The sequence below is a fragment of the Saccostrea echinata genome, unplaced genomic scaffold (genome assembly GCF_033153115.1).
Source record: "Saccostrea echinata isolate AGI-Se365-2 ecotype Australia unplaced genomic scaffold, CSIRO_AGI_Sech_v1 ptg000040l, whole genome shotgun sequence".
NCBI classification, from domain to species: Eukaryota; Metazoa; Mollusca; class Bivalvia; order Ostreida; family Ostreidae; genus Saccostrea; species Saccostrea echinata.
Genome location: NW_026889789.1, coordinates 3,951,371 through 3,963,786, shown reverse-complemented (window position 1 = coordinate 3,963,786; position 12,416 = coordinate 3,951,371). Strand labels below are relative to the sequence as shown.

Here is a 12,416-nt window from a genome sequence, read left to right as displayed (position 1 = left end):
CCTAGAATTGATATATTCTGCAGTACAATTTAAAAAAAAACATGCTGCAGAATATATAAATTTTAGGATGTGGATAATATAGTAGGTGCTATATTTATATTTACATTCTTAATATATTGAAAACAGACATCTACTTTATAATTATTATTAAATACTGTACATCTAAGCTCACTGAGCCCAAGGTTAAAGTGAACATTTCTGATTAAAGAGTGTCTGGCATCTGTCTATCATTCATAAATGTTGAGTCATCTGTAAACTTTTCACATTTTCAACTTTTTTTTCCAGAATTCAACCAAATTTGTCACTAGACAATATTTGGTGGAAAGGATTTAATTTTTTTCAAATGAAGAGCCAAGGGGAGGTCATAAAGAGAAAATTAATGTTTGACGGTGTCATTTGAAAATCTTCTTAAGAACCACTAGGCAGAAAAATTAAAACTTATGTGAAAACTTCCTGGCATAGCGTAGTTTCATTTTCAGTCAAATAAGACCCCTTTGAGCACTCTACCATCGGCTCATACATTCACCTCTGTCATCTGCTCGCATATATCACAGTGATAAACATGAATAATAGTGTGTTTGTTTAAATTCATTTTAATTAAATGCCTGCACTAATTTTGTTCATAAAGGTAGCTACTTTCCAAGTAGATCTAGAACTATTAATTTAATTTAAAATAATTCTTGGAATGTTATGTTTTTTACATTATAATGTCAAAATCTTGATGCGAGCGCATTGCAGAGGTGTCTGAGAGAGGAACGAATGACAACTCTGCATAGGAGATTGCCCTTTGAGAGGATGGAGCCACAGTATGGGATTAAAAATTTGCATGGGAATATACTACAAACTAGAAATTTGACCATAGGACATGAAATTGCCCCTACTAGGGCTTATCATGCATCATGAAAATTTGCATTTTTGCATTTGTGTATGAAGTTTGATGATAATATCTTGAAAAAAAAGGTCATTGGAAAGGTCCAGGTAAAAAAGGTTGAACAAAGTTGATAAATTCTTAACAAATTTTGCATCAGTGCATAAGCTTACATAAAAGCATATGGAATTGTTTTGTTGAAACTGTATTACATGCATATAGTTATTTAAGAAAAAAGTGATCTCAAGGTCCAAGGAAAAGTCCTGGTCAAAATTTTATGTTGCAGTTCAATAACACTCTTCAAAATGTATCGGCATATGAAGTTTGAATAAAAAATCACAATTTTTTCTTTAAAATTGAGCTTAGCAATTAACACAAAATTGAGAGAAATTGAGAGAAGTCAAGATCAACAAAATTTATGCAACTGAATAGCTCTTATCGATATGTATAAGCATATGAAGATTGATCCAAATCTCTTGAATAGAGCTACTTACTAATCTAAGAAAAATGAGGTCAAGGTCAGGGGAAAGGTCAAATCAAAAATATGTTGATGAAGTTGAATGGGTCCCATCAATATGTATCAGCATATAAGATTGGATAAAAATATCTTAAATAGCTCTTGAAACTGAGCTAAACACTCTAATTTAAGAAAATTGAGGTCAGGTTCAAAGGAAAGGTCAAGGTCAAAAAATGTTGAGTAGCTCTCATCAATATGTATCAGCATATAAAAGTTCAAAGTGTGATGGAAGGACACAAGAACATGTTATGGGGTTCAAGTAAATTTTTAATTACAATCCTTTAGGCTAAGGTGAGGCCACAATATTAGGTAATTTTTCATTGGAATAAAGGACTTTTTTTTTTTAAAAATTCTTCAGCCAGGAACAAGGTGACTAAGGTGAGCATTATTAGGTGTCTAAGGTGAGCATTATGGCCCATGGGCCTCTTGTTAAGTGTCCTTTTCATTGATCAACAATCAGGTGATGTAATAGTATTGTTATATTTCAGAAATGCCTATGGATGACGTCAACCAATTTTGAAAAATGTTTTGTTTGAAAGAAAAGGATCTGAAGAAGGAGACAGATCTATTTAAATTCGGATGGATTTATAGACTGCCAGACTTATTGCTATCACTTAATTCTGTACTACTAGATCTTTTACACTGAGCCTATAAATTTTAGACTAGATGATTTATCTAATTTGAGAATCCATGACATCAATCTTTAAGCATTTCAAGATTACCAATACAGAATATGTACAGATGCAATAGCAGATGAAATCCCACATGTACATGCACAAACAGGACACTGATATGTTACTGAAATTTAGAGATATTTCATTTCTCTCTTGTGTGGATTGAAATTGATCTAAGAAAAAAAAAGGTTTATGTCAGACTGAAACAATATAATAAACAATTTTCTTTAGTTTTGTTATGTGCTTATATTTTTAGGAAATATGTACCAATGTATCAGACAGTATATAGGGAACTTGTACTGAGTCGCTAGTGAGCTAGCTTTTCTAGTGATGCGGTAAAATCTCCCTCTATATTAGACAAGTTAAGCAATGTCGAGCCTGTTTAACCCTTGAATGGGTGACTGCTTCACATTACATTTACATGTAATTTTTATTTTTTAAATACTAAATTTGAGTGTGAATTTCTTCTCATGGTCAAGCATGAGGTACTGCATAATTGTCATTTTTACATTAAAATGTGTGCATGTATTTATGGATTATCAGACACATATACACTATACAAAAAAATGCATAATTTTCCTAATTTTTACCTTTTTTCAGTTTTGACCCCATATTATGGCCATCATTTGGTTCCTGTACAGTGCGAACAAATCTGTATAATACATCAGTGTTGTTTATGCCCCCCTAATCAAAGATGATTCAGGGGTTTATAGTTTTTGCCCTGTCTATCTGTATGTATGTCCCCAAAACTTAACTTTTCCCATAACTTTTGTTTTGTTGGAGCTATGCATTTCATTTTTCACATGTGTATTCTTTGTGACAAAACCTTTCTTTGGGTACCAACATATTTGACCTTTTAGTTTGACCCATTTTTGTAAAATTTTACCAAACTTTTACCTTGGCAATAATTTCTGAACAGTTGGGGCTAGGGCTTCATATTTCTTATGACAAGACCTTCCCATGACCACCATTAATTTTACCTTGAACTTGTTGTTCAACTTTTGAAAAACTTTAATCTTCACCATAACTTTTCAAAGGTAAGTGCTAGGGCTTTCGTATTTTACTGGCACATTTCTTGAGACAAGACCTGTCTTTGGACAATAACATTTGTGATCTCTTGACCTTGACCTTGGAGTTTGACATGAATTTGAAAAACTTCGACCTTCACCATAAGCTGTCATATACATACATAAAAATGTCATTATCGCATGTACATACATGTATGGCAGAGCTCAAAGAAGTCAATCCAGCTTTTCCAACATGCATTCCTTTATATGTTTGACATTCAGATCCAAGAAAATACCATAAAAAATCATCACAAATCATCCATTTTCATACAATTTTAATACATTCTATCTTTGGTACTTTGGTAAATATAAATACAAATTTCATAAATGCAATCAATATAAATGCAGAAATTCAAGTTTGTTCACTCATGCAGATCCCACTTTATCAGCAGTAACCTGAGACACAGATGTGACACTTTAAATGGAGTATTTCATATACATGTACAAATTTATCAAAAATGCATCACTTCAAATTAGTGTCAAATGATGTCAAAAGGACAAATTTCATGTACAAAATGTTCAGGAACAACACATATTCTTCCATCAAAAATTCTCTGAAATTTGCCAAGACTTCTTTCTTCAAAGTTATTCACATTGAATTTTTGTCCAGATCTGCACAATCTTCTATCACAAATTCCCTGAAATATAAAGTTTGAAACACAGTTAGAGTTTTTATAATTACCATGCATAATCAAGGGAAACCTGAGATGGAGAATTTTTTTCCTGCCAATTTTTTTCATGATAACTAGTATGAAAGGAAGCATCCTATTAGTGAAACCAATGGTCTTCATGCCAAAATGAATTGATTTATTGTTTACTTAAATTTTATTACTTTTTAGTTTTCTCCTCATTGAAAATAAATTTCTCCTTCATTTGTGCCAGGTTTAGTTAAAACTGGTCCAGTAGTTCTGTTGAGAAAGTCTGATACATGTATTAAGGTATTCAGTGTATACTGAATGGATTTTGAACTGTTTTGAATCATTTTAAACTAGTTAAAAATGTATTGCTAGATAATGATGAAAGGGAAATGAACCAAATTCACATGACTGATAACATGAAAGAAGCTGGTCATTTTGCACTTTAACATTTTTTGAAGAGTTATCTGCCCTTGATGAAAAACCCAAAAATTTAATTTTATCAAAGTATCTGTGGCAAATGATTCATTTTATTTCATATTTTAATAAAGAGAGAGTTTATGCATATTTTCACCAAGAGCTCTACATGAAATTCAAATTACTTCTGACAATATCTTAATAAAACCTGCACTCCCCATAGACTTCATTGTAAAATTCAAGGTGCAATTTATTTGACAATTCCTTTGGTGGAGTATTTTTATTTAATAATACCAGGGGTTTTGAAAAGACACCAATTGATGCAAAATTCTTGTATAATATTCAAAGAAAAATATACGAAAATTACTAAACATAATTATTCTAGATGTTTATCCAAACTTGTTTAAGAAGAAGTGTACAACAGAATATATAGACATTAAAATGTAGCACACAGTTCCTTTAAGTATTGAAACTCTACAACTCCAAGGAAAACGACAATAAAGTTCAAACTACGTTGCGTATGTCCTTAAGGGATCAGAAAAGCTCTCTTGAACCATTGGATCAGATGAACTTCCAGGTCAAAACAGAAAAAGAGACCCAAGTTCAAGAAAATCAAGCCAGGCTGATGGATTTGAGAAATAATGCATCTATGATCTACATTTCATTTCATTTGTCACAAGTCCTTTTTTTTGTGGTCAACAGAGTTTGGCTTTAAATTTTTTGTTCTATCTATTATTCATGTACACAATATGATGAATAATATAAGGCAAACTGCCAAAAGACATTCTGTTATATGAGTGATGAATACAAAACCAATAACACTATTAATAATTATGCCCTGAACATTTTACATTAAATAGTACATAATTATATTAATGCTATGCTATGCATACAGTAAGCATAAATCTACAGGAGACCCACAAGGAATTTACAAAAATATTAAATGCCTAAGAAAATAAGCAAAAAAAAGGTCTTTGACCCCCTAGGAAAAACAGACCCTTGTAAAATGGTTAGGAGTGTCATGCATCTGAAGTGACTTGTCCTGGCTACATCCCCCCCCCCATCCTTGCAATGCCAAGGGGCCCTGATTCAATACATTGCATGGGACCCCTGGTCAATTTCATTCATTAATATCATGGGCTGACTGTAGCATTATCTTTAGGGAATTTTCAAATCCATTGTTTTTCTCATCTCTCAACCAATCACATTAAGCCATATTCTATGATAAACAACTTGTAACAGGTGATTCTTCCTGTTTACATTATCATATCTAAATATTTCTGAAAGCTTCAATTTGATTGGTGCTTCTCAATGAGAAGCAAGACTTAAAATATCACATGAAATTAGCCAGGACCCAGGACCCCTGGCATTGCAAGGATGTCCCCCATGATACTTTTAAAACATGTCTATCCAAGTGTTTTAATGAGTACAATTGTTTTGTTGTGTACATTTTATTCATATGTGTATTTAACTATTTATATATGACTATGGCCCAAAAAAACAAAAAACAAAAAAAAAAAAAAAAAAAAAAAAAAAAAAAACAGCGGCATACTGAATATTTGACTGATGCTTACAAAATAAGAGCCCTAAGGGCCATATATCTCACCCGAGCACTGTGACTAGGAGAAAAAAAAAGCAGAAATCAGTTCAGTATTGAAAAGTTTAAATACATATTAGTGGTCCCAACCTACCCCTAAAGTGGTGGGGCATGATTTGAAGAAACTGGAATTTACACTTACTGAGGAAACTTCCATATTTATTTGACTAATTGTGGCTTTCAAAGATTTTTTTAAAGATTATTTTCCTATAAGTTTTAACTTTCATTGTGGCCCCAACCTTCCCCGAGGGATCTTGATTTAAACAAACTTGAATCTACACTATCTGAAGAAACTTCCATATAAATATGACTAATCATGGCTTTGCTGTTCTTGAGAAGATTTTTTAAAATTTTCCCTATATATTTAGGGTCTTCCGTCTTCAGCGGAAGACCCTTCTATTATTCTTCGGTTTCTTTTTTACCTTTATTAGGGTCTTCCGTCTTCAGCGGAAGACCCTTCTATTATTCTTCGGTTTCTTTTTCACTTTTATTATTATTATTTTTATTCTTTTTTCTTCTTACAAATTTTGTGCAGACGATTTCTCGGAGATGGCTTTTTCAATTTCATTCAAATTTTCATGGTAGATGCGTTGACATCTGAAGTTAATTCCGGCAATTCCGTTAAGGGATATTAACTTCCGATCGGAAGTTATCGCCCTTTTATCAAAATTTAGAGGACCTCCTTGTCTGCGATGGAACTCAAAAACGACTTAAGCTAGAGCGCTGAAATTTTCAATGATGATAGAGGACATGTTGCCATTTTGCACCTGGGTTTGGATATTTTCCGGAAGTGCCTAGTATGGAAGCTCGGTAGGGGTCAAAATTTAGGACACGAAACATGAGTGAATTTTTGAGACATTTTGTATCATATCTTTTAAAGTATAATTATTTTGTTAAAACATACTGAACAATATTTGTGCAGAATGACAAGATCTTTAATATGATATCAAGAAAAAAGAGCTGACTTGTCATATTAGGGGCCGAGAGGGGCCAAAAGTATTAAATCAATAACTCTTTAACGATCAATATTTTGGTATACATTACTGAAGCAAAAATGTTTATCTTAACAATTTACAACTATTTATTATAATATTTATGTCATATGTTACATAATTAGGGGCCATAAGGGGCCAGAATGCCAAATCTTTGACGCTTTATATCTTAAAACTATGAAATATTTTGATAAGCAATATTGAACAAAAGATGTTCAAAATAATGTTCTAAACAATATGCAACCTTTCATTTTTTGCTAAACGTCCCCATTAAGGAGTTGAAGGATCGGCCCCTAAATACTTCTTTTGCAAATATCTCAGAAACGAAAAAGAATTTCTGACTAATTGTTGAACAAAGTGTTCAAAATCATGAGAGCTTTAAAATGATGTGAAGAAAAAGGGGCTGGACCCTCAAAAAAGGGGCTGAGAGGGGCCGAAAGTCTTTGATCAATAACTCTTTAACGATCAATATTTTGTAATGCATTACTGAAGCAAAAATGTTTATCTCAACACTTTACAACTATATATTATGATATTTACATCAAATGTTACATAATTAGGGGCCATAAGGGGCCAGAATGCCAAATCTTTGACGCTTTATATCTTAAAACTATGAAATATTTTGATAAGCAATATTGAACAAAAGATGTTCAAAATAATGTTCTAAACAATATGCAACCTTTCATTTTTTGCTAAACGTCCCCATTAAGGAGTTGAAGGACCGGCCCCTAAATTCTTCTTTTGCAAATATCTCAGAAACGAAAAAGAATTTCTGACTAGTTGTTGAACAAAAAGTGTTCAAAATTATGAGAGCTTTAAAGTTATATGAAGAAAAAGGGGCTGGACCCTCAAAATAGGGGCTGAGAGGGACCGAAAGTCTTTGAACAATAACTCTTTAACGATCAATATTTTGTAATGCATTACTGAAGCAAAAATGTTTATCTCAACAATTTACAACTATATATTATGATATTCACATCATATGATACATAATTAGGTGGCAAAAGGGGCCAGAATGCTAAATCTTTGACGCTTTATATCTCAAAAGGGGAAATATTTTGATAAGCAATATTGAACAAAAGATGTTCAAAATAATGTTCTAAACAATATACACCCTTTCAATTTTTGCTAAAAGTCACCATTAAGGAGTTGAAGGACCGGCCCCTAAATATATCCTTTGCATATATTTTGGAAACGAAAGAGAATTTTTGAATAGTTGTTGAACAAAAATTGTTCAAAATCATGAGAGCTTTAAGGTGATATCAATGAAAAGGGTCTGACCCCTTAAATAAAGGGCCGAGAGGGGCCAAAAGTATACAATCAATAACTCTTTAATGATCAATATTTTGTAATATATTACTGAAGCGAAATAGTTCATCTTCACACACTTTTTCTAAATAACATGATGTTGATATCATATGTTACGCAATGAGGGGTCTTTATTTATTAGGGGGCAAGATTACATAATCTTTGGCGCAATATATCTCGAAAAGGAAGAATATTTTGATAAACAGTATTGAACAAAAGACGTTCAAAATAATATTCTGAACAATATGCATTCTTTCAATTTTTGCTAGACGTCTCCATTTAGGACTTGAAGGGCCGGCCCTTAATATTTCTTTTGCATATATCCCGATACAAAAAAAAATTTCTGAATAGTTGTTGAACAAAAAGTGTTCAAAATCATGAGAGCTCTAAGATGATATCAAGAAAAAGGGGCTGACCTCTCACATTAGGGGCCAAGAAGGGCCTAAGGTCTTAAATCTATATTCCTTTAATGATCAATATTTTGTTAAACATTACGGTATAAAAGCAAAATTGTTCGTCTTAACAATTTATTTATATCATTATATTTGATCGAAAATCTCGGTCAAATTCTTATCTCATCAAAAATCGGACGGAAGACCCACTCGTTGCTCGCAACGAGATCTCATCTAGTTATTATTCTTTTTTCTTCTTACAAAATTTGTGCAGACGATTTCTCGGAGATGGCTCGTTCGATTTTATTCAAATTTTCATGGTAGATGCGTTGACATCTGAAGTTAATTCCGGCAATATCGTTTTTTGAAAATCACTTCCGGTCGGAAGTTATCGCCCTTTTGTTAAAATTCAGAGGACCTCCTTGTCTGCGATGGAACTCAAAAACGGCTTGAGCTAGAGAGCTGAAATTTTCAGAGATGATAGAGGACATGTTGCCATATTGCACCTGGGTTTAGATATTTTCCGGAAGTGCCTAGTATGGAAGCTCGGTAGGGGTCAAAATTTAGGACACGAATCATGAGTGAATTTTTGAGACATTTTGTATCATATCTTTTAAAGTATAATTATTTTGTTAAAACATACTGAACAATATTTGTGCAGAATAAAAAGATCTGTAACATGATATCAAGAAAAAAGGGCTGAGTCATCACAACAAGGGCCGATAGGGGCCGAAAGTCTTTAATCGATAACTCTTAAACAAGCAATATTTTTGTATACATTACTGAAGCAAAATTATTTATCTTAACAAACTACAACTATATATTATGATTTTTACGTCATATGTTACATAAATAAGGGCCACAAGGGGCCAGAATGCTTAATTTTTGACGCTTTATATCTCGAAAAGGGGAAACATTTTGAAAAGCAATATTGAACAAAAGTTGTTTAGAATGATGATCTGAACAATGTACATCCTTTGAATTTTTCCTAAACAGCCCCTATAAGGACTTAAAGGGACGGCCCCTAAATATTTCAAGTCTACATATCTCGAAAAGGAAACGAAACTTCTGAATAGTTGTTGAACAGAAAGTCTTCAAAATTACAAGACCTTTCATGTGATATCAAGAAAAAGGGGCTGACCCCTGAAATTAGGGGCTCAGAGGGGCCAAAAGCCTTTCATCTATAACTCCTTAACGTTAAATATTTTGATATTAATTATTGAAGCAAAAATATTCATCTTCACAATCTGCAACTATATATCTTAAAACTTTCTTCAATTATTACGTAATTAGGGGCCAGAAGGGACCAGAATGCTTAATCTTTGACGCTTTATATCTCGAAAAGGGGAAACATTTTGAAAAGCAATATTGAACAAAAGTTGTTTAGAATGATGATCTGAACAATGTGCATCCTTTGAATTTTTCCTAAATAACCCCTATAAGGACTTAAAGGGACGGCCCTTAAATCTTTCAAGTCTACATATCTCGAAAACGAAACGAAACTTCTGAATACTTGTTGAACAAAAAGTCTTCAAAATCACAAGACCTTTCATGTGATATCAAGAAAAAGGGGCTGACCCCTCAAATTAGGGGCTCAGAGGGGCCAAAAGTGTTTCACCTATAACTCCTTAACGTTAAATATTTTTATGTTAATTATTGAAGCAAAAATTTTCATCTTCACAATCTGCAACTATATATCTTAAAACTTTCATCAAATATTACGTAATTAGGGGCCATAAGGGGCCAGAATGCTTAATCTTTGACCCTTTGTATCTCGAAAAGCGGAAACATTTTGAAAACCAATATTGAAAAAAAGTTGTTAAGAATGATGATCTGAACAATGTGCATCCTTTGAATTTTTCCTGAACAGCCCCTATAAGGACTTAAAGGGACGGCCCCTAAATATTTCAAGTCTGCATATCTCGAAAACTGAATAGTTGATGAACGAAAAGTCTTCAGAATTACAAGACCTTTCATGTGATATCAAGACCCCTCGAATTGGGGGCTCAAAGGGGCTAAAAGTCTTTCATCTATAACCCTTTTACAGTAATGTTCATCTTCACGATCTGCTACTATAAATATTTTAAAATCTTCATCAAATATTGCGTTTTTTGGTGCCATAATGATCAAAATTTTGTTAAACATAACTGAAGCAAATTGTACGTTTTCACTATTTATATATTTATGAACGAAAATCTCAGTCAAATTCGTATCTCATCTTATCAAAAATTGGACGGAAGACCCATTCGTTGCTCGCAACGAGATCGCATCTAGTCCTATGTAAAACTTTGATAATCCATTATAGCCCCACCCTACCCCTGATTTAAATAAACTTGAATCTACACTACCTGAGGATTTTTCCACAAAAGTTTCATCTTTCCTGGCCCACTGGTTTTTGAGAAAAAGATTTTTAAAAGATGATATTAATTTTTCACTAAATTAATTTGTAATTATCTCCCTTTGGAAGGCAGTGTGACTTTTATTTGAACAAACTTGAACCCCTTTTACCCATGGATACTTTGTTGTTAAGTTTGGTTGAAATACATGTAGGTCAAGTGGTTCTTGAGAAGAAGTAAAAAATGTGAAAAGTTTACAGACAGATGGACACTAGACAAAATGTGATTAGAAAAGCTCACTTCAGCCTTTGGCTCAGGTGAGCTAATAAAAAGCAAAGTAAAAAAAAAAAGTTATCGCCTACCTACCTTCCCTAATATTTTTGGCATGTTACCAAAAACAAACACATTATAATTTTATAATAGGCTTAAAGGGAGAACAGTCCCTCATTCCAGCTGAACCCAGATCCTCCCCACAAAGAGAAATACTTTTTGGAAAATGCTAAAGTTGTCTATTGTTAACAAAGGCTATATTTTTTAATGATATTTATCAAGGACTTAATCACCTTACCAATAACTTTTGAAATAGAGCAGCGGGTATCCCTTGCACTGTATTCCCCAATTCTTGCTTCCAGGCAAAATTTATTGTTCAATAGTTCCATTTCCTATCTGAATTCTCTTTGAATCTGTGGCAGAAAGACAAACTGTATGCAAAATCTAAAAAATATCAACGGGTACATGTACGAGTATGATTATGGCATGTACAAAGGAGTAGACATGGTAGATGAGAAATAATTTTGGTTAGGAAAAACATTTTTCACCATGTTAAGGTCACCACCTTTTCATAAAGGGGTGGGGGTAGAGGTGGCAAATTTTGTCAAGTCAGATTATTTATTTATTTTTAGCATTCACAGGACAGAATATTTATTTCCAGTTGATCTAAGAATGATTATTTACTTTCTTTTCTTGTCCAAAATCAGAAAACCACTTAACCACATGCAAGAAGGGTGTGGGAGGGGGAGGGGGATGAGGTCACAGTGATAGTCATGGTCTGACAGGGTCATTGTTTTCCTTTATTTCTAGCAATGCCAGTGGATGAAGTTAATTTACATAAAAATCAAGGTTAAAATATTTATTTCCTTAATCTGTCAGCCCCCCCCCCCCAATCAAATGATCGTCCCTAAATGATTTTAATCAGACAGGTGGTTTTAATAAAGTACTAGTATGTGCTTAATCTCACATTTATGCACATGGTCTATTTCTGACAGCTGTCTGAGGCAATTCGAACTACCTGTTTGTTCGGTAGCTCTAGCTTAATTACAATAAACTGACAGCTGATTCAAGAGACATTATCTGAATGATGCCAGTCATTTACATGTACATTAATGATTAGTCTTTACTTACCGCTTATAGCCTAGCTAACGTTGGACTTTCTGTCTTCCACTTTGTTTACATGATCGAACAGCGCACATGGCCTTTTCACGTGACGATCTCCCTCGCATCGACGCTTGTTTTCCGTCACGCTTCAAATAATATTTCTCCACGCTTCAAATAATATTTCTCCACGCTCAAGATAATATTTCCTTCACGCTTCAAATAATGTGTGCAGTCACAAT

At 33.2% G+C, this 12,416-nt stretch overlaps 1 long non-coding RNA gene across 1 annotated transcript; it reads right to left on the bottom strand.

The window, feature by feature from the left end:
• Positions 1-3,384: 3,384 nt before the first annotated feature.
• On the bottom strand, positions 3,385-12,416 carry LOC133200638 (uncharacterized). The gene is made up of 3 exons (XR_009722977.1): positions 12,205-12,416; positions 11,372-11,486; positions 3,385-3,764 (listed from the first exon to the last, which is right to left on the bottom strand). It is a non-coding gene; the product is annotated as an uncharacterized LOC133200638 (long non-coding RNA).